The 19,399-nt window shown below is 39.1% G+C and overlaps 1 protein-coding gene across 4 annotated transcripts in view; it reads right to left on the bottom strand.

Annotated features, from left to right (window-relative positions):
- LOC106091731 (sulfotransferase 1 family member D1) overlaps positions 1–19,399 on the bottom strand; it is a 236,511-nt gene that overhangs the window by 206,402 nt on the left and 10,710 nt on the right. The window lies entirely within an intron of this gene.

Here is a 19,399-nt window from a genome sequence, read left to right as displayed (position 1 = left end):
TATAAAAGGTGTGAAAATTTGTTTTTAGCCACGTGATTTCGATTTAAATAAATTTCCTAATTTCCGAATAAGGAATTTCGTCAGTATTTTGCTGAAATTTTTGGTTTTTATTTCTGGAGTGCTTTCCATGTCCCTTAGTATGGTGAAAAATTTAACCGATTTAATATAATCAAATTTTACAATTTGTGCATTCAACCAAAAAAAATAACGGGATTTGGGAAAGAAACATCAATTGCTGCTATTAATTTGACTTCGGCAATGTTGGCATAAATACGCTTAGGACATGTAAATCAATATTATGTGGTGGCCATGTGCATACACCCAGAGAAATGAATCTGCTGATGCAGTAAAAATTGACTGCTGTTATTAAATTAAAAATTGTATACTTTTCAATGAATTCATACAAAATTTTTAATTTCTAAACAGCAAGTGAGACATTTGCTATATATAAATAAAAAAAAATGGCCAATTGTGGTCTTTAATTCTTTGTTAATTTCGTCTGTTAGCGAATTGTACAAATTTAGAAAAAATTTTACAATATATGCTTTTAAAATTGAAAGATTAGATGGAATATAAAAATTTTTGAAATATTTATTAAATTGACCTTTTTATCATTTTAAAACAGCAGAAAACGTTTGCTGTTTTCGCAAAAAATTTCTACTTTCCCATTTTCAACAGACTTCCTTCTGTTACAGCAAACATTTGTGCTGTTTTTACTAACAAATTTCTCTGGGTGTGTAATAGATCGTTCACATCCGCCAAGACAAGTGCAACTCCTTCTGACTGCTAGTACGGGACACACGCACATCAGAAGTCCTCACAGCTTCTGCAGAAGTCGTTGCTTTCAATCTTCAGTTTATCAGCATATTCAACAATTGGACAGTGACTTGTCATGACGGACAATGAGACGTCTGTCCTAAACAGCAACAGCGTAGCGGTTGGCCTCATCAAGTCCAGACTGGACCACGTAGATTTGGAGTGTTCAAAACCCGCTCTTATAGTGAAGACTTCGCTTACATGTCTCTGGAAGCATACCCACAGATTACAGTTCCCTGAAACATGTAAGGTAGCTCCTAGTCCCAATAGCACGTCTGCTCCGGGATATCACTTTGACGGCACCCAGAACACGTGAATTTTTAACAGTTCAACCAACTCGTTGAGAGATCTGTGACAGTCTAGGGCGGTTTTGGAATTCAGGCTGTCTGAGAAGGTATTTATGGCAATTGGCGTTATGACATTTTATCTTCGCCTTCCCACCATTTCTCCGCTTAACACACACTATAGTGGTCGGGTAACCTTCTGAATACGACCAGTGCCAGTTCTTCAGAGAACACTCCAAATCCCACCTATGTATTTTCTATTACCAAGTTATAAGTACCCGTTGAGCAGAGCGAACGTGTTTCCATTTCGCTCCTCAAAGAAAAATATCTTTATCTCGGAATAGGGACTACATATTACACAAAAATTTTAGAGCCATTCAGGAGTAGGCTCAAAATGGGCTTCAAAGATCCAACAGCTGCTTTGGTGATATCGGACCGTAGCATATCGTCAGCCCCTTCTATAGGTGTGGGTGACTAGGCATCATAGTCGAGAGTAATGCATGAGGCACACAACTAGTCGTCAGAGTAACAAATAAGACGACGAGACTATTACTGAAAGGAAGTAAGAAAGAGGTCAGTATGGCTTTCGGTACCATAACGGGACACATAGGACTACGAGCTCACTTATGCAAAATCGGTGCGACAAATTATAGCATGTGTAGGACTTGTGGGGAGGATGATGACGTTGAAGCATTTCCTATGTCATTTCCCGGCTTTCGCTACTAACAGATACTGACCCTTAGGTGGAAACACAATATCAGACATGAACCAACTAACAGGCGCAGTAGGGAAAGCATCTAGGAATTTTGTAAATAGCACGAAATTCCTGACTTTGACCTTTTGCGAATTAACTTTTTATTATTTAGAACGCACAACAAGCCGATTACTGGCTTAGGTGTATGTCCATAGTGGCATGGGGCGGATTAATGTCCGCAACCTCTTCTTTTAACCTAATCTAATTTAATGCCTCTGGACATTTTGGCAGAAACGTTGCTGCCAAAATGTCCCCACCTAAGTACCGGGCAATGACATAGATAACGCTTCAACGTCTCATCATCTTCCCCACATGTTCTACATATGCAATCACTTGCCACACCGATTTTTCGTAAGTTATGATACGGAAAGCTATACTGACCTCCTTCTTACTTCGTTTCAGTAATAGCCTCGTCTTCTCACGATCCGGATCTCGGCATAGGATTTTCGCCGTCCTACCCACCGTTTCGCTGTTCCATAGGGTTGCATGTGCATTCGTCGCCCACACCCTTAACTAGGACTGCGTCGACCCGAAAGTCTTCGGGATAACCAAAGTACAATAGGCAGAGAACGTTGTCAGTAACCCAATTGAATTTACACATTCCTGTACATGCAATAAGCTGTGTACATTGCAAGTTAAATTTTTTCTCCGTATATATCGGGAGAAAATTTTAAAAAGTCGTCTAAAAGCAATTGAGCATTATCTAAGTTATTTTTGTAGTTATAAGGACAGCAAAGTAGTCTGTAAGAGCAATGCATAAGAAGAATATGCTAGTATTCATTTTCGTTCAAAAGATTTTTAAGTATTACTATACCCATGTACATTCTGAATTCTGTCGCTTTCCATCTATTAAGTTGATCTATTGGTCTAGATTTCCTTTTGAATTCCTTAGGTATATATCCAACTATGGATATCAAAGAACAAATCTGATCCAAAGTTATTTTTTTCACTATTAAATTTAAAATTTTACGCATAACTCCCAAATCAAAATGGTGCCCTGCTCTTCTAAATCCGAGTATTTTCGCGGAAAAATGTCAGGTGGTGTTCTTTAGAACTTCGCTTTTAAATCTTGAATGTACCGTAACTCTTTCTACTCTTTTGCCGATCTGTAGACACATGCTGCAGCCATGGAAAGCATTGTGACCGGCGCAGCCGGTTACGAATGCTTTAGCAGGAGCATCACGAGAAAAAACATTTGATGGTAATGGATATATTATGGCCTTTATAAGAAAATACGTCTCTGTTTATTTCATTCAGATCATTACCATGGAAAGCATTGTGACCGACGCAGCCGGTTACGAATGCTTTAGCAGGAGCATCACGAGAAAAAACATTTGATGGTAATGGATATATTATGGCTTTTATAAGAAAATACGTCTCTGTTTATTTCTTTCAGATCATTACTAAAATCACGTAAAAAACAATTAATTGATAATGTTTTTGAAACTCCGAAATAGATTCCTATAAGAAAAACTGTTTTTACGTATAAATTCAAGACTTTTCCTAATATCGGCCATAGCCCAATTTGAGTGCTTTTATAAAGTGGAAGTCCGTCTATTCCTATCATAAGCTCTATAACATTTATGTCCAGAAGACGATCGCCAAACTCAGAAAGTTGATTTTAAAAACCAAAATGAAAATACTGCCCTGGATTTACCGTTCGTATTATTATATCTCCCTTTACTCTATTAAAGACTTTTTGTAGTTCTTGGAACTTGAATTCCCTCTTCGCTCATTAGCCTAAGAATATCATCCCCAAGTTTTCTACTGGCACGGTGTTTTTTATATATGCGACAAAGTTTATCCAATAATTGCGTTTTATTTCCATGTCCAGAACTATTTTCACATTCAACTGTTTCATCCATTTGGATTTGGCAGTCATTTCCAGCTGCAACAATATGTTTACTATCATCATTAATTTCTTTGATTTCGCTAATACTTTTTAATGCTTGTAAATTTCTTTTCTTTCTGAGCGCAATGTGGCTCAATAGCACAGTTCTCCGGGAAGAAATTTCTGGGTAATCTAGACTATGTAAAACTTACCAGTATTTTTCTCACAAAAAATTCAATTTGATTCAGTTTCAAATATGCCGTTCACACAAAACTATTAACACCCGCGAATGTTCTCACACGTCTTATAACTTCAACGATCAAAACTTAAATGATTCATTTATACTGCGACTCCTTTTTAGTTTTGTTGTTTTTTTTTTTCATCTTTCATTAACACAAAAGAGGAAAACAAAATTCTCCACGACACTACGTAAGGCGCTGGCAGTGAACATGTCTATGATTATATTTTTTTAGTACATCAAGTCAGCAAACAAATGTTATTTTCTTTTTTCTTAAATTCTGTAAGTTGTAAATTCTTTGAACACAAAAGAGGAAAACAATTGTTATCACTGACACTACCCAAGGCGATGGCAGTGAACATGTCGATGATGACATGATGATTTGCATAGTACATCGATTATATTGTCGACAAACAAATGTTTAGAAGACAAGACCGTGTTAATGAAACTGTCTTCAGGAAGCAAATTATATGCAAATTGTCTTCAAACCATCTTTGAAGACAATTTCATGATAGACAGATTTCCCACTGGGGAAGGTTGAAACCACAGATGTTCATTAGTATAGATGTTCGTCCCAACGCCTCTTTTAAGACGAACCACGTACAAGATTAGAAATAAACGAAGAAAATTAAGAGAAGAGAGAATTACAACATCACTGTGTATGAACGATGAATGAGTTTTCAATGGATTGTGGACACATTTTTGTTTTTAAACTTTAAATTATTTTTACAGATCACTTTTTTGTTAGCTTCTTGTTACCCGTCGGATAATTTAGATCATATTTTTGATTGCATATGTAAGGCATTGAATGTAGCAAACCCTTCATATAAATCAATATATCGTTTAAAAGGTAAAAGAGAAATCAATAGACCTGATACTGCTTCAATTGTTCAACTTTAAACACTATTTGTGACAAACTTTGTCGTAAAGTTGCTGGCACAGTTCATTACATCACAATGGTTTTGATTACAATCAATGTGTACAGCGGTCAAAAAAAGTATTCATCATTAGCAAAATTGATAATAAATTCACTTATTTTGGGTAATTGAAGAAAATTTAAAGTAAACAAATAATGCAGTTTTATGCAATAGTTTATTTTTCGTAATATGTTTTAAAATAAATTCAAAAAATAAATTTAATTTATTTAGCGCAAAAAATGCAATTTTATATAATAACACCAAAAACAGAACAAAAAAAGTATTCATCATTGATGTGCTATCATCAAAGTCAAATTCAAATATTATTTGGGAATCCCCCTTTTCTGTTTTATTTAGTAAAGGAGGCTTTGCCCTTGACAGCAAATATTTAATTTCATTGAAAATATAGTTTTTGTCAAAATGGGTCGTAAGCAAAACGAGGTTTCTGATGAGGTAAAAGTTTTGATAATAAAACACCACAGGAATGGTTTAACTCAAAAAACTATCAGTGAAATATTAAATAGACCACGATCTACTATACAATCCATCATCAGAAAGTGGACAGAAACGAAAACTGTTGACAATAAACCAAGATCTGGTCGACCAAAAGCACTTTCAGTTGGAGATGTGCGTTGGCTAGTGCGGCAAGTTCAGAAAACTCCGAAGACAAATGCGACCATTCTTCGTAAAAACACTATGGAATATTTAGGGAAGGAAGTTACTACACAAACAATTCGAAATACACTCAAAAGGCATAGTTACAGAGGAAGAACTGCACGTAAGAAGCCCTTTATAAATAAAATAAACCGAGTGAAAAGGCTAAACTTCGCAAAAATGTATGTAAAACAGCCCGAATCATTTTGGAAAACAGTCATTTTTGCAGACGAGAGCAAGTTTAATCTTTTTGGGTGCGATGGAAAGGTCATAGTGTACAGAAAACCAAATACAGAGCTTGAAGAACGAAACACAGTTGCTACTGTAAAACATGGTGGAGGTGGTTTAATGGTTTGGGGGTGTATGGCGGCTTCAGGAGCGGGAAATCTTGAAATTATTAATGGAGTAATGGATCATAAGTATTACATTGACATTTTAAAGAGGAATTTAAAAGATAGTGCTGTAAAACTTGGGCTTGGTAATAACTTTCAATATTATCAAGATAATGACCCCAAACATTCTGCTTTAAATACCAAGATGTGGATGCTGTATAACTGCCCCAAAGTCATTAAAACTCCTCCTCAAAGTCCCGACTTGAACCCAATTGAACATCTTTGGGAACATCTCGAACGCAAATTGAGAACGCGCAATTTTTCGAGCAAGAGTCAAATGCAACAGGTGATAATGGAGGAATGGACTAATATAGACCAAAATATAACCGCTAAATTAGTCCAATCGATGTCAAACCGTTTAAAAGAAGTTATAAGACGCGGTGGTCGAATAACAAAGTATTAATTTTTTTAAATTATGTTATTTATTTTTTTGTTTTTTTGCAATGATGAATACTTTTTTTGTTTAATTTTTTGTGTTCAGCTGTAAAATGGCCCTTTTTGTTCCAATAAATACTATTTTTTTCTTTAAAAACAATGAAATTGTGTACATATATATCACACAAGCACTACTGCATCATTAGTTTAATATGTTTTTATTCCAATTGTCTTTTGTAGACTTATTAAAAAAAAACATTGAATGATGAATACTTTTTTTGACCGCTGTATACATCAATGAAAATCTTACTTCCACGAACTTTAAAATATCGCAAACGGGTATTAAATTGAAAAGAAAGAAAAAATAGACTCGATTTATTCTTTTCGGGACTTAAATGCTGTTTCATTCTAGTACTGGATACATAAGCCGTGAAGGGCGAAAATAAAACCTAACAAGAAGCAAGATCGGGAAATCGGTTTATGTGGGAGCTGTATCAAGCTATTGAACCATATTAGACACGTACGTTGAAGGTCATGAGAGAAGCCGTTGTACAAAATTTCTTCCAAATCGTATGAGAATTGCGCCCTCTAGAGGCTCAAGAAGTCAAGATCCCAGATCGGTTTATATGGCAGCTATATCAGGTTATGTACCGATTTGCACCATACTTAGCTCAGTTATTGGAAGTGATACCAAAATACCTCATGCACAATTTCAGCCAAATCGGATGAGAATTGCGCGTTCTATTGGCTCAAACAGTCAAGATCCAAGATTGGTTTATATGACAGCTATACTAAATTATGAACCGATTTGAATCATACTTAGTACCGTTATTGGAAAAGATTCCAAAACACTACATGCAAAATTTCAGTCAAATCGGACGAAAATTGCGCCCTTTAGAGGCTCAAGAAGTCAAGGTTTATTTGGCAGCTATATCAAAACATGAACCGATTTGGCCCATTTATAATCCCAACCGACCTACACTAATAAAAAGTATTTGTGCAAAATTTCAAGCGGCTAGCTTAACTCCTTCGAAAGTTAGCGTGCTTTCGACAGACAGACGGACGGACATGGCTAGATCGACTTAAAATCACATGACGATCAAGAATATATATATACTTTATGTGGTCTCAGACGCATATTTCGAGGTGTTACAAACAAAATGGCGAAATTAGTACACCCCCATCCTATAGTGGAGGGTATATAAAGTTTCTGGTACAACTATGTTTGTGTGCCATGAGGTGGTGACGCCAATTGCTAACCTGTAAAAAAAATACAAGGAAACAGTGCAGTTATTGGGAAAATTTACTACTAAAATTTTCAAAACATGTGTGTGTACAACAGGCAAATTAAATTTATTAAGTTTTTGTGCACCTGCACTGCTCATTTATCCAGAACTTCGTTGTCCAGGATAGATGTAATTTTCATACAAATTTCATTGCACTGCACTTCATAGTACTTTAATAAAACACAGGTATTATTATATGCCAAGACTGCCATAATACTGAACAAATTCATATTGCAAATGAGATGGATTTTTACCAGATGGCTAGAAAGCCATGCTATTTATAAAGTTTAATGTCTTTGGAATCTGTATTTTTTTAAACCGATATTTGCATATTCCTTTTTTATTATAGCAGCGAAAATAGTTGTTGTTGTTGCAGCAATGTGTTGTACACTGAGGCGGCAGCCTTTGCCGATGAAGGATTCCATCGGGTCAAGCCGGTACGTACAACCGGGTGCCATGGGATTGTAGTTAATACATAGTATTTTAAAGAATTAATTACAAAATTCTCTTTAATTTTAAATTCTCAAAACAAAATCGTTGCCATTTCTAATAAGTGTCTTTGATCAATAATAGATCGGGTCCCAATAACGGATTAAATTTAATGATTAAAGTACTCTGTAGACAGAAAACTGGCTTGAATATCTGTCACATTAATGAACGAAGTCTGAAAAAGACAATAAATGAATTTCGGCACAATTTCGAAATGTCTGTTTCGCCCACACGTAATATATGAGCATAAAAATATTTTCTAACTTCACGACTTTTGAATTATCATGTGTTCGGCCTATTCATGTAAGTCGACATTGCATTTCTATAAACCATTGAGGGTTGCATGTCCATAAACTGAAATGCAGATGGGTTGGATAACCTACACCCAATCCATAAAATCCATCTTACCGTACACACTTTCTTATATCACATATTCTTCAACACAATTTAAAAACCATGTGGAAACATTCAAAAGTAATACCAGTGCCAAAATCAAAATATGGAAATGAATATCGCCCTATATCGATTCTGCCTTTCACAAGCAAATGAGCACATACTTTAGGCCAGCGATGTCCAGCCCCTTACTGTAGCGTTGATGGCAAGTCACACGTATTCTTATTCTCTTTGTGTCAGTCGTTGTTGAGACAACAATGAATGGACATACGCAAGGGTATACGCATCGTTTTTCTGTTTTTATTTTAAAAACAAATATTTTTATCAATTAAACGTTTTGAAGGCACAAAGAAACTATATAAGTTTCCTTATTTTTGCAAAACACCAATCATTCAGTTCAAAAAATGATTTTTTACATATTGAGAGAAATGAAAATAAAAATAAGACTGTATGCGAGAATTACGCTCCATATTTTTTACATTTCTCTCTTTGAATGAAAATTCATTTATTCAACATAAAGATTGATGTTCTTTAAAAGAAAATATAATTTTTGTTTGTTTCTCTTTCGAGACGAGCTCAATGATCGGAGATGCAAATGGAAAAGGAAAGCCAAAGATAGCAACACTCACCAACCACTATGGGACGAGTTTCGTCTTTGGATAGAAGACTTTTCAACTATATTAGGTGTGATGGCCTCAAGGGTCGTGCGTTGGTATGTTGTATTTGAATCGTATTTAATTGCGAAAACGCATCTACAATATGACACTATTACCACATTTACCAAGCTCGACAGCCCTGGTTATTAGCTGTACTTTTTCCAAGGCATTTATTTTTGTGTAATGGCAGACATTCTGTCTGTGGTAAATTACACTTCTTCCGTTCCACACATGATTTTAATCATCTGTTGGAAGTAGTATTGATGGCTTCGAACGCTAAGACAACGGCAATAGCTCACGCTGTTTTTCCGTGTTCCCAGGTTCGAATCCTGGCCGGGCTCTGCCGAATCTTTAATTTTTTAAGTTTTTTGCCTGTTAAGGCGAGTTCATTAAATTTTACAATTTTTGTTTGTTTCTCTTTCGAGACGAGCTCAATGATCGGAGATGCAAATGGAAAAGGAAAGCCAAAGGTAGCAACATACACTAACCGCTATGGGACGCGTTTCGTCTTTGGTTAGAAGACTTTTCAACCATATTAGGTGTGATGGCTTCAAGGGCCGTGCGTTGGTATGTTGTATTTATTTTTTTTTTTTACTTTTGCAATACCTGTATCATCTATAACATCTGTTGATATCAAAATGGCAATATCTAATAAACGGGATCCGCATATAGAACTCTGCCCTTATCAATTCAATATATTTGCAACGCAAATCCATTCAAAAAAGCCTTACTGAAAATTCGTTTAATATTGATGTATTATATACGTTATTTTATATACTAAACTTTGTTGAACTGTGTTAAATTATATTGATATCTCACATACTGTAAATATAAGATCATTTTTATCTTCTTGTATGTGAAAACAAATAAAACTAAATCTAATTATTTTGCTGTTAAATTTCGGAAGCCAACTGGTTCAAAAAGCAAATATAAGACAATCCGAGAAATAGGATTAATAAGGTTTAAAATGAAATGTCCCCTATTGAGCTGAACGCATCTTTTTCTAAATACCCCATCTTACTTAGCGCCTGAAAATTTTCATGAAATCAGCCACATGGTCACATCTACCTCTCCAAACTTCCCTTAGTTTTTTGATTTTGAATTTTCTTGCGTTCAATCAGCTGGCGTATATAAAAGCCATGCAGTTGAATTGAATAGGCTGCACCCAAGACTGATTAAATGTATACTGCCTTATATTGGGTTGTCCAAAAAGACAAATTTGACAAATTTTTTCACAGCTTGTGACTCTGTAATTGCATTCTTTCTTCTGTCAGTTATCAGCTGTTACTTTTTGCTTGCTTTAGAAAAAAAGTGTAAAAAAAAGTATATTTGATTAAAGTTCATTGTAAGTTTTATTAAAAATGCATTTACTTTCTTTTCTTTCCGCAATTACTTTTTGGGCAACCCAATATTTTACAATATCTGGCCCACTTCTTCAACACTATTTTAACAACGAGCCAATATCCATCTGCGTGGAAGCACTAAATTGATACCAATACCTAAATCGAACTATGGAAGTGATTGCCATCCCATATCTCGATTATACCTTTTCTTTCAAAGGCCTTTAATAAATAATAAATAACCAAATCTGCGAATACCTTAATCAATTCGGTCTTCTACCAAGAAAAAAAAACACGGATGCGTTATCATCTTAACTGATGTTACGGAAGACATAAAGTCAAATATGGATGCTGGATTAGTTACCTGTTTAGTACTTTTGGACAGTTCCAAAGCCTTAGGATGTTATGTAACACCCGCTACAGCTAAAAAAAAGAGGGTGTTCCACAAGTTTCGATCTTGATTCCTTTTATTTTCATTGTATATTAAAGATCTGCCGTTTCTCTAAATTTTCTATTTAAAGAAGCTGTTCATATAAATCCATGAAAGAAAAATTTAAATGTTTACTGATTTTCAACCGCACACAAAACATTCAACGCGAAGAGATAATATCAATTAGAAGCCAGCGCTTACAGTTCATATAAAAGCCAAAAAAATCTTGGCATTATAATGATCACTTGGACTGATCATACCGTTGAAGCGCCTGGAAAAAATTTTGGTGTGCTGAGAAAATTGTATCAAACATAGGCTTTTAAACAAAAATATATCCGTCTTCTCCTGGCCAAATCGTACTTATTGTCAGTTTTGTTCTATGGAAGTGAAATTTTTAGTAGTTGCGATTTTAGTAGTGCAAAAAGATTGGAGAAAACCTACAATGCCATAGTTAGATATTTCCATGGACTGAAACGATATGAAAGACCTGCCCTGTTCTCGGAAAACTTTTTTGACATGAAATTTAATTCTCAATATGAAAAATCGTATACCACTTCATAAAATAATAATATCTATATCAAAAGCTGCAATTTGGAATAAAAACCCCGAAGAGTATTAATAGTTCAGCCTTTATATCGCATATTAAAATCAGAATGGTATTTTATTTAATGCTATCCGTTCGGACATCTCTCTGCCCCAATGATACATCCTTAGGCAACGCATAGAGTTTTAAACAATCTTTAACAAAATATTTTCGTGTACATAAAATTTAGGTGGTGTTCCCAATTGTTATCACTCCAAAATAATTCTTGTTCCTCAATGGAATGTTCATGGGTAAATTTGCATTTGCAATATACAACATTGTTATACTCTTTTACACACAACTTTTATACACATCAATGAGCATGTCAAAACCTACTTATTGAATGAATGTCTATCATCAAACTCCAACCCAAGGTTTCTTGCAGATGAAACAATCTCAATTGGGGCTCCAGCAATTGCCACATCAAAATGGGGCGGCATTGTCACCCGATTCCTACCAATCACAAGGCACTTTGACTTTGTTGGATTTAAAAGTAGTCCGTTGGCGTTTGCCCATGTGTTTATCCTATCCAAGTCACTATTAAGGCGAATTACGCCATCGAAGAGCTCATATACGGCTGTACGTCGTCAGCATACATATGAATACCACATTTCCGCAACTGTCCAATAGGTCATTGCTATATAAGGAAAAAAGGAGTGGGCCCAATACTGACCCCTGTGGAACACCTTTTGAGACTGGAAGATAGCTAGAACACCGGTTATCAACACATACCGATTGGCTTCTATTCGAAAGATAGAAAAATATAAGATCCGTTGTTCTTTCAGAAAATTTAAATAAATGTTTCCGTTTAAGACAAAGTATATTGGGATCAACGGAATCAAATGCCTTCGAATGATCTAAGAGAACAAGAAAGGTAACTTTATCGCTGTCAATGTCACTCCTTACATCTTCAACTACTTTCCAAAATGCAGTAGTGCAACTGTGCTTTGGCCGGAAACCAGATTGAAATTTTGTTAGCAATATATCCTGATATTTTGAGGTGGACTTGAGTCTCAAATATCTTTGGTATTGGGACTATCCTTGCCCGTTTCCAAGACTGTGGTTGAAACTCCTTAAAATAATATTATTAAAAAGATGGCACATATACGGAAGAATAAAGGGTAGAATTATCCTAAAAAATCTTGGGTCAATACCATCAGAACCAATGGCATTAGACTTTATCGATTCTACAACGCTAACGATATCGCTTTGTTCAACACGCCCAAGATCAAAATGTAGGTCTGGTGATGTGTTGTTACAACTATGGTTTACGTTACTAAGATTTATTCAAGAAGCCCTTAAGGTTTCTGGGCGGTCGATACCTATTAAAAAGATGACGATTTGGATGGTTGCTGCGATAACAGCCCAGAAGGTATTGATTTGACAGCATGTAGTTTTGTCTGCGCACAGGTAGGATCTTTATCCCCTGATGGAGTTGGTCCACATGAAAACTGAAGAGACACCCCGGATATCTTCAATCACTTGCAGCGAAATAAGCGGCAAGTTCGTTGAGGTAGACGTTTGCCCTATCGCACATGGCCTGATGCCATTATTATACAATAGTCCGCGTATGATACCGACTCCCCCTTACTCGGGTCGTTTACAGACTTCAGTAAGGTGATCACTCTGACCATCTACCAGATATCGGGCACTATAAGAGTGTTTAAAGACAGGTTGAGGACAGTTGTAAGGTACTTGACTCCAGGTAGATCCAGATTCTTCAGCACCAGTGTAAAGATTCCGTCGGGGCCTACGGCTTGGATGACTTGGCGTCACGGATGACATTCGTAACTTCGTTCACGGTAAATTCTGATGGCTGTCAATTGAACAACCTGGCGCATCTCTTCCGATCAGTCACAATTACGTCGTCAAAAGTGACTGAGGTCCTGTCATCCCATCTTCAGAAGTTCGAGAGTGACTTAGCCGTAGACCACAGCGTGCCAAAACCGGTACTTAAATTACATTGCTTCAAGTGTTCCAGCCACATATTCCGCTTGCGTTCGTTGAAAGCCCTGTTTATTTCCAGATTCAGTTCGCTGATTCTAGAGTTGGTTTAGTCCGTGCAACGAAACCCATCACGCTCGTCTACCCCCAGAGAATCAGTAGCCTCCCAGAATTTTCGTCAATACTTATTTTTTTTAATCGATATATAGCTATTTTCGTTTAGCTTATCTACACATATAATAAATTCCACTGTAAACCTTTGATTTTAAAAGTAAACAGAAATAAAGAAACATTCTTAAGAAAATGCGTCCGACATAAATTATTGCATTTTATCCTCGGCACGCGATTGCTGTGAGCACCACACAGGAATAGTGAGCTCCAATTTGTGTGGTGTTCATTGCTGTCACGAGAAACTTAGCTGCGAGCTACCGGGCGCGTCCACAGATTGCGTATAGTGGAATGCTCCATACGGAGTAGCTGCACCAGCAGCTACTCCGACCTCAGTGAGAGGTCGGATGGCTCTTGCACAAATACCACAAGTACCTATGATGCTCGATATGGCAAGGCGAGTTATTGGCGCCTTTAAATAACCACTGACCACCCTGTTCCCGCGGCGATCGGTCCTTTGGACCGGAAGGAGCTTGCTCACCTACAGGAGCTTGACCAGGATCGCACCCTCCACAACAACAACATTGCATTTTACTCACAAAAAGCAAGCAAAATTTCAAGATTTCGGTAGTTGAAAAGCTGCAAAATTTAAATTAGGGACATTTTTCTCGAAATTTAGGACAACATATATGACTTGAACTTCTCGATTTAATGCAGGCAATTTTTTTGACCTCAGAGTTGTTGTATTTGCCTTAATATCAACACTTGTTAAGTATTTCCCTAAATAATTGGATTTAAAGGCTCCATTAAGGGATGGCACTACTCGACTTTCGGAATGAAATCTGTCCCATCCCACTATAGACATACACCTAAGCCAGTAATCGGCTTATTGTGCGCTCTAAAAACTAAAAAGTAACCTCAAAAAAACAAAATTTATAATAGGAATTCCGTGCTACAACAGGATTTTGTAATCCTTAATTTTTATCCATGCCACGCTCCTAAATTGATTCATGTCTGGTATTGTGTCCCCACTTAAGTGCCGGTATCTGTTAGACGCGAAAACCGGGCAATGCCAAAGGAAATGCTCCAACGTCTCATCATCTTCCCCGCATGCCCTACACATGCTATTACTTGCCGCACCGATTTTACATAAGTGAGCGCGTAGTCCTATGTGTTCCGTTATGATACCAACAGCTATACCGACCGGCTTCTTACTTCCTTTCAGTATTAGCCTCGTCTTCTCACGATCTGGATCCCCCCCTAGGATTTTCGTCGTCCTACCGACCGTTTCGCTGTTCCTCAGGGTTGCATCCGCATTCATCGCCCACGCCCTTAACTCTGACTGCGACGACCGGAAAGGCTTCGGGTTCACCAAGTTTATTGACGGCAGTCCTCTGACCTTCACCGCCAAATCGTCGGCCTTTTCATTCCGTTATGGCCCGGCAACCAAACGATGTGGATTTTGCCATCTTCAGAGAAGGCGTTAATCTCCTTCGGATCCTTCTTACCCCTTAGAAGTATTATAACATCGGGTTCAAATCCCTCCTCAGTCAACATCCGTAATTAGTCATTTATGGTGGTCACCCATAGGAGTGGCGATAAAAAGTCCTCCTGTGGCGCGCCTTCTACCACTTTCTCCCTTGTATTTATGTCATGGGACACACAAGTTATCCACTTGTTCCTTAGCATATAGTTTATCCAGACTCTAAGGACCGTGTACTGGTCTAAGGATTGGATCAATGTGACGGTCCGCACATTGATAATTGCACCCTCGATGTCAATGCAAACTGCCAATGTATACGTTTTGGCATCGAAGGATTCTTCTATTTTATACATAACCTCGTGCAGGGCCGTCTCCACCTACCTTCCCTTGACACAGGCATGCTGTTTGTCCACAATACGTAATATGATTTTGAGTAGAGAGGACGTAAGGCTTATGGGTCTGTAGGCCTTTGGTGTCGCATAACATACCTTGCCGGACTTGGGTGTAAATACCACCCTTGCCTCCTTCCAGGCTTTCGGAGTATATGCAAGTCTTAGGCACGCTGTGAAAATAGTGGACATATGAGGCGCCAGATAGTCAGCCTCCTTTTGTAATACGCCGGAAATATTCCATCAGGTCCGTGTGACTTATATAGCGTGAAGCTCCTCAAGGCTCCTTGACCATAAATTCGGTTATTATAAGCCTTTGTTCGGGCGCCCGGTGGCCGAGTTGGTAGCGTGCTTGGATTACCAGTGCAGGGGTCGTGGGTTCGATTCCCGCCAGAAGCCTTGGTCTGTCGCTACTGTGGTATCACAATGGACTTAAAATTGTCTGAGTCTGTAAAGGACTGTCACTCTTGCCTAACCTAAGCCTTTTATCAACCTAATTATGCCAAAATTCCGGTGTCTCCGTGAGTCCAGTCGTGTCCTGTGAAAAATGCGTTTTCATCAAAAGCCTCAACATGTCCCGCTTTTTTACGACGTGCTCTGCTATAAAGTCTGCGGACCTCTTTCTCAATGTTGCGAGTCTCAGCGGTCAGCCAGGGGTTTTCTTGATTTCCTATCTCGAAGAGGACAACTATCTTCGAAAGACTCCACTAATGCAGTCGTAATCCTGTTGACATTGTCGTCAATGTCTTATATGCTTGGACAACCTAAATTATTTTGCCTAAGTCTTCTTCTGAGTAGTCTTCCTAATTGTGGCCAGTTGGTGTTCAACTTATTACGGAAGCTTATCGGATTTGGCCCTGGCCGTGCTATTCTAAACCTAATGAGCGATAGTCTGAGAAGGAATGCTCCATGCAGACCTTCCAATCCTGAACCTCATCGATTCGATTTTCCGAACACATTGTCACATCTAGAACCTTCTTCCTAATCCTATTAACAAAGGTAGGGTTGTCACCAATATTAAATGTTATTAGGTCATTAGAATTCAAGAATTCAATCAGGGCTTGGCCCTGCTTATTAATGTTTGTACTACCCCACGAAATGTGGTGAGAGTTCGCATCGCACCCTATCAGTACCTCATATCTTGTCTGTTTTGCTTTCCTCACCAACCGTTGTAGCTCCGACGTAGGTGGCGGTCTCGGAGAGTCGAAAGGCAGGTAAAGTGGTGCCAGGTATGCTCCACCTGTCTCATCACTATTGCATCCGACGTTGAAAACTCTGGGAAATTACATAATTTAAATTTTTATGACAAATAACGCAGGTCCTTGGCCGAGTACCTGAACAAAGGCCCTTGCTGATTTTTTCAATCAGATTACCTCAAAACTTGGTCCTCCATTAGATGGGCTTCTTGGGAGTGGGTGATGGTCTCATCGTCTGCTCCCTGTTCTTTAGATTGCATTGTGTTTCCCGTCACTGCACTGCCTGATGTTTTAATATCGGGATATTTGCCTATCCTAGTCTTCCGAATCTCGAGAAAGTCGTTGATGGTTCCGTCATCGGGTCCGTTAGGCTGTGTTGGGTCTCTCGCCCCTGCACTGTCTGATATTTTAGTATTAGGTTGTTGTTGTTGTTGTTGTAGTAGCAGTGTGTGGTACACTGAGGCGGCAGCCCTTGCCGATGAAGGAATTCATCGGGTCAATCCGGTAAGTACAACCGGCTGCCATGGGATTGTATTGTATTAGTATTAGGTTCTTTGCCTATGCTAGTCCTAAGAATCTTCATAAAGTCGGTAATGGTTCCTTCGTCTGATGTTTCAATACTAGGAACTTTGCCTATATTAGTCTTCCAAATCTTAAGTAAACTGACTTCTTAGGAGGTGAGGGTACCATTGTCGGCTTCCTGTTCGTTAGGCTTCATTCAGACTCCTGTCGCTGCGCTGCCTAATTTTTCAATATTAGGATCTTTACCTATCCTAGTTAGGCGGTGTTGGGTGTTTCGCCACTGCACTGCCTGATGTTTTAGTATTAGATTATTAGTCTTCCCAATATTGTGAGAGTCAGTGATTGTCTGGTCTTCGGCCCCATGTGCGTTAGGCGGTATTGAGTGTCCCGCCACTGCACCGCCTGATGGGTCAACAAGAGGATATTTCCCTTTCCTAGTCTTCCCAATCTTGAAAAAGAAGGCCATGGCCCCGTAGTACGTTTTGCCTTTAGTTATAATCAAATTTGTTACGGAGACTTGATCAATGCCCACCACAAGGAGAGTTCCTTCTTCCTTCACCTCCCTGTGGAAAACCTCCCATTTCTCCACGACCAACTCTTGGTTTGCTTGTTTAAGACTTCCATCATGCGTTCCGTCCACATCCTTGTTGTTGTTGTTGTTGTAGCAGTTTATTGTGTACTATCTTTCGTCTGCTTGATTCTGTTGAGTGTCAAGACCCAGGAACTCCGCGACTAAGATGGGGTGCGTCCACAGGGATCTGGGTCTAAGTCGAGTGGGTCTGGTCGGGCAGTTAAACAGGTGACGTGTATCGTGCGGTCCCTGGTTACAATCGGGACATACATCTTGCACGTCGGCACCAATCCTAGCTCTGTGGGAATTGAGGCGGCTGCATCTGCCGGAACGTAATTGAGCCAGAACCACTCTGGTTTGCCGGGGGAGGTCGATTTCTTCGGGTACAATGGGTGGCGGTCGTTCTCCAAGGACTACATTCACCCGGTAATGTTGTTCAGACCCGCTTGATATGCCGCTTGATCTAGAGGTTCTCTCTTGTAGCGCTGGACCTCACGCTCTAGATCGTGTAGATCAACCTTAAGGCTTCTGGGCGGTGGGTATCTATCCACAAGATGATGATTTGGATGATTTCTGCGATAACAGCCCAAAAGGTATTGCTTAGACAGCATGTAGTTATGTCTTCGCACTGGTAGGATCTTTGTCTCCTGGTGGAGGTGGTCCACATGAGAACTAAGGAGGCAGCCCGTCGCAGTTCGGAGGGCGGCATTCTGACAGATCTGAATATTATTCCACTGCGTGTCACAAAGCTGACGTGACCACACTGGCGCTGCATAACTTACCACAGACCGGCCAATTGCTTTGTACGTGGTCAACAAGGTTTCTTTGTCTGCACCCCAAGTGCTGCCAGCGAGTGACTTGAGGACCTTGTTTCTACTTTTGACTTTATTGCAGATTGCTGTGGCATGTGGGGAGAAAGTGTAGGAGCTGTCAAATGTGACGCCAAGTATTTTGGGACACTTGATGGTCGGAATCAATTCTCCATCGACCATCACAGTCAGCTCAGAATTCACCTCACGCGTATTTGTAGTGAACAGTGTGGCTGAAGATTTGGTGGCGGATATCTTCAGATTTCTTGCAGCGAAATATGAGGCAAGCTCGTTGAGGTAGACGTTCAACCTATCGCAGATGTCATCAATGGGTGGGGGGCCTGATGCCATGATCGTACAATCGTCCGCATATGATACGATCTCTATGCCGTCTGGAGGAGGTGGGATGGAGGATAGGTAGAGGTTAAACAGAGCCGGAGATATCACCCCGCCTTGGGGAACTCCCTGTTTCACTCTACGGTGTTTTGACTTCTTATCCCTAAATTCCACAAATGACTGGCGGCCACACAGATAATTCGCGACCCAACGTTTAAGGCCTGGCTGGAGGGACGTGTTGGCGATGTCCTCAAATAATTTGGCATGGCTGACCGTGTCGAATGCCTTCGATAGGTCCAATGCCACGAGGGCCGTCCTATCACATGGCCTGGGTTGATTGAAGCCACGGCAAATGTGTGTGGTGATGGCATGCAAAGCTGTTGTTGTGCTGTGCAGTCTCCGAAATCCGTGTTGATGCTCGGCGAATGGAAATTCTCCTACGAGGCTAGGGAGGAGTAATGCCTCAAGCGTCTTAGCCACTGGTGAGAGAAGGGAGATCGGTCTGTACGACTCCCCCAAACTCGGGTCTTTGCCAGGCTTCAGTAGCGGGATCACTCTGCCCATTTTCCAGACATCGGGAACTATAAGAGTGTTCAATGACAG

This window comes from Stomoxys calcitrans, chromosome 5 (assembly GCF_963082655.1).
Source record: "Stomoxys calcitrans chromosome 5, idStoCalc2.1, whole genome shotgun sequence".
NCBI classification, from domain to species: domain Eukaryota; kingdom Metazoa; phylum Arthropoda; class Insecta; order Diptera; family Muscidae; genus Stomoxys; species Stomoxys calcitrans.
The sequence above is the reverse complement of the archived record's forward strand: the minus strand, read 5'-3'. Positions and strand labels throughout refer to the sequence as shown.